This window comes from Mauremys reevesii, linkage group 23 (assembly GCF_016161935.1).
Source record: "Mauremys reevesii isolate NIE-2019 linkage group 23, ASM1616193v1, whole genome shotgun sequence".
Lineage (NCBI taxonomy): Eukaryota > Metazoa > Chordata > Testudines > Geoemydidae > Mauremys > Mauremys reevesii.
Window position 1 is genome coordinate 278,490 of NC_052645.1, and position 4,329 is coordinate 282,818.

The 4,329-nt window shown below is 53.5% G+C and overlaps 1 non-coding gene across 1 annotated transcript; it reads left to right on the plus strand.

Annotated features, from left to right (window-relative positions):
* The first annotated feature begins 3,420 nt into the window (after positions 1-3,420).
* TRNAI-UAU lies at positions 3,421-3,514 on the plus strand. Its single transcript has 2 exons — positions 3,421-3,458; positions 3,479-3,514. It is a non-coding gene; the product is annotated as a tRNA-Ile (tRNA).
* Positions 3,515-4,329: the final 815 nt, after the last annotated feature.

Here is a 4,329-nt window from a genome sequence, read left to right on the forward strand (position 1 = left end):
ATCCAGAGCCCCTCTTAAGACTCCTGAATTTAACCCTGTAGGTTTCAGGTGTAATCTGAAACTGTTTTAAAACTAGTTCCTTACATTTACCATAGTTTGTAGCATCATCAATAGGCATCTCATTCAATATGTCCATAGCTCTTCCAGTCAATTTGGCTACCAATGTGACCATTTTTTGATCACCAGGGATTTCACAGAGGTGCAGAGTCTCTCAAAGGTGATGAAATATTCAGCAATATCACTGGATTCATCATACTGTGGACATAGTCACTCCCATTTGTGGATTTTTGGGGAAGTGGAGCCAGCTGCTGGAGGGTTTTGTCTCTTCCCCTCCATAACAGCCAGTCCATGCTTCTGGGCCTCAGTTTGGGCCTCTATTTCTCTGTCTCTTAACTCCAGGGCTCTTGTGTGAGCAGCTCCCTCCCTGGCTGCCTCTGCTTCCATAGCCCTTCTGTGCACAGGTGCCTCTGCTTCTTTGAGCTTCAATTGAAACTCCCGGTCCTTTGCCTTCTCTTCTGCTTCCAGTCTGGCCAGCTCTAGTTAAGTAGCTGCCTCTCTGGTAGTCATTTTCCTCCTTTCTTGTGCTGAGACACCCCCTCTGCAGTTCACTGAAACTGGGATGCACTCAGCTCAGGGGCTTCTTAGTTAACAGAGACTTTCCCAGCGCCCAGTGTTCAGCCTTTCTGGGCAGCAACTTGCAACCTGTGCAGTTCCAGCTTCTTCTGCTCTTCGCTCTTCATTAGTTTGCTTATTTTTCTTTCCCTATTTCCCTTACCCGAAAGGAGCAAACAGAAAATCATAAACCAGTAACCACTTTGTCTGTTCTCCAGCCACCACACCCAACTCACTACCAGTCTCTCAAAGCAATCAGCTGTGAGTCTGGAGGTCAGGACTGGGATAGCAAGGGCTGCGGGTCGGGAGTGAGGGGCACCAGCAGAGCTGTGACTGGGGAGCTCAGCGGGAGCCCAGGGGGCTGCAAGTCAGGAGTGAGGGGCACCAGCAGAGCTGTGAGTCTGGAGGTCAGGACTGGGATAGCAGGGGCTGCGGGTCGGGAGTGAGGGGCACCGGTAGATCTGAGGGAAGCCCAGGGGGCTGCAGGTTGGGAGTGAGAGGCACCAGCCATGCAGTGACTGGGGAGCAATGTGGGGAGCCAAGGGGGCTGCGGGTCGGGAGTGAGGGGCACCAGCAGACCTGTGAGTCTGGAAGTCAGGGTTGGGATAGCAGGGTCTGCAGGTCGGGAGTGAGGAGCACCAGCCGCTCAGTGACTGGGGAGCTCAGCGGGGAGCCCAGGGGGCTGCGGGTTGGGACTGAGGGGCACCAGTAGGGCCGGGAGTGAAAACTGTGCAGTTCAGAATGTGAATAGTGACCTCGTCTCCTTCCTGCACCTGCTCGACATTGTTCCACAGCAGCTTCTCCACCTGCAGAGTCACCCCAGCACTGCAGTGCAGCCGCCCAGGGTTCAGCAGGGGCCCCTGGCAAGGACAGTGGGTGCAGCTAACAGCCCGGTGTGCCTGGCAGTGAGGCAGCTGTTAAAAAAGCAACACCCCCCCCCCAGAAGTACAGAGACTGAATTCCCCAACTATAACATCATGACCCCCTGTAGAAAGCCGCACGTGTCAGTTGTATTTTCACAGGGAGATGCAAAAATCAAGTGACACCAATTTTCAAGTTGAGTAAATAAAGTTGAGGAGATAGTTATTAATCTCACAAAAATACACTAAAGATCCCTCAACATAACACCTGAAGGTGAAATATGGACAGAGACAAACCTTGTCAGCAAAGGCTCATTTCCCAAACGATCCTCAAAATGTTACTAATTCCCACCCCTCCTCCACAGGAGCTCTGTGCAGTGTAACTGTTCTGCAGGCAGCTTCCCATTCAATGCTGTTGTGGGACATTCCCAGGCCTGGAAATGTACCAACGACAGAATTTGAAGAGCAAACCTGGCTCCCTGCACCAGGCGGGATTTGAGTGTTTTGTCCCTGTCACTTAGAGTTTGTCAATAGTACAGACGCCAGGGGCAGGACTCCAGGCTCTGCTTGAGGGATCCTGGCACAGGGGCTGCAGGAGGGAGGGGGGCAGAAAGGATTGCAGGTTCTGACCTGTGCTCTGGAGAGGAGGTGATAATTGAAGGGGGTGTTTTTGACTATTCCCCTCCCTCAGGGCCCTACATTCCACAGGGCCCAATAAGGGGGTGATGCCATGTGGTCAATGAAAACCAGTGCTCCAGAGGTGAGGTTTGAACTCACAACCCCAGCATAGCTCCTCTCAGCACTGCCCTGTAAGTACTGTGCACTAACCAATTGCACCACTAGAGCACCTGTTAATTATAATTCTGAGACCCCCCTAGGCTGATACAGGCAAGGAGTGACCCCAAAACAGTCTCAGTGGAGGTGAGAGCCGGTAGCGACAAGTGTTGTACTCGGTGGGGTGGATCCTTCTTAATGGTTCCAGGCACCATTTGACACCTTGTGGTCCCACCAGGAGCAGAACAGGCTCCCTAAAAGCAGGGCCGCCCAGAGGATTCGAGGGCCTGCAGCAAAGCGGGGGAGCAGACATAAAAAAGGTGCCACCCGCTGTGGCGCTTGTACTCACTGGGTGGCGTCCGAGTCTTCAGTGGCAGCGGGTCCTTCACTCACTCCGCGTCTTCGGCAGAACTGAAGGACCCGCCGCTGAAGTGTTGCCGAAGACCCGGACTGCTGCTGGGTGAGTAAAAATTAAAAAGGCGCCTCTAGCCAGGGAAGGGATTCTTGGCCAGGGCTTGTGGGGCAAATTGCCCAACTTGCCCCCTGCACTTGCCCTGCCTAAAAGTAGCAGCCACCAGAGCCCAAACAGTAGCCCCACCCCTTCCACTCGAGGCCACGCCCCTGCCCTCCCTTCTCCCCAAGGCCCCGGTCCTAGGGTGCCTCTTACCTCAAGACCCCTCCTCCCGCTCACTGCTCTCCACCCCCTCCCCACCCTCACTCACCCTTACAGTCATTACAAAGTGGCAAGGCAGAGCCCTCCCATTTTTAAAAGTCCTGGGGTGGTGTTCCCCCCTGTTCAGGCACCCCTGGGGCCCTGCACTTCACACAGCTCTCCCTGATTTCAGCTGTTAGTGAGGGAGCCTCACTGCTAGTGCAGACTGGGCAGTTTCTTGCATGAGAGACACTCTCCCAAAGCAGGACTAATGCTTAGAGCTGGTTATCAGTGATTTCAGATCTGTTGGGCTGCAGCAAGACTCTCCATTGAGTCTTAACCAGCTCTGTTATTACACAGGGAAGAACAAAAGGGTCAAATGGGGCCTGGAACCCTTAAGAAGAATCCACCCCACCGAGTACAACACTTGTCGCTACCTGCTCTCAACCCCACTGAGAATGTTTTGGGGTCACGCCTCGCCTGTATCAACCTAGGGGGTTTGGAGAATCATAGTTAACAGATGCTCCAGTGGTGCAATTGGTTAGTGCACAGTACTTATAGGGCAGTGCTGAGAGAAGCTATGCTGAGGTTGTGAGTTCAAACCTCACCTGGAGCACTGGTTTTCATTAACCAAGTGGTATCACCCCATCATTTGCTATGTAGAATTCCAGCCCTGGGACACTGAGGAAGGGGAGGAGTCAAAAATGCCCCCTTCAATTATTACCTCCTATACAGAGTGCAGATGAGAATCTACAATCCAGATTGGGACCAGCTCCTGGCTCTTTTTTGGGGAGCTGGTTTCCCGTGAGGACACAGCAGACATCACTGCTCTCTACCTAGGGGAGAACCACCTGGGAATGTGCTCCTGGCCCAGCTGATTTGGAAGGTTAAACGAGATAGTGGACAACACAGCAATGTGGGGCTAGGTCCCTGAGAAAACAAAGGGGGTGAGGTAAGAGCAGAGACGAGAACTAGAGATGGGGGAGGAGACAGGGTCTCGAGGGAGGGAACAGCTGGAGAGAACCAAGGAGTGCAGTGGACAAGTCTGCCATGTGAATACTAGTGGTCACAGGTGTTCTGCAGAAAACCCACAGCCAGCTGGTCCCATGGGGTGATGGTCGGCCCTCGGGACTCTGACTCTCACAGTCCCAGTTCAGAGCTTGGCAGGATCTGCTGGAGCTGTGTCGTATTGGTGCGAAGCCCTGGAGGCCCTACTGCTCAGCATCCCAATTGCACAAAAGTCTCTCTTTTCCCTCCTGCTGGGTTACTAATGCCCACTCAAGGGAGATCTTTGGTCCAGATGGCCCCATGCTATTGAACCTGAGAGTCCAGCTAGAGATGCCTTCCATCCTTTGGGCTGACTTATAGCTGCAGTCCTGGCTGCCTCAGCTGATGACCACAGGCTCTTCGGCACCCCGGCCCCTAACCCAG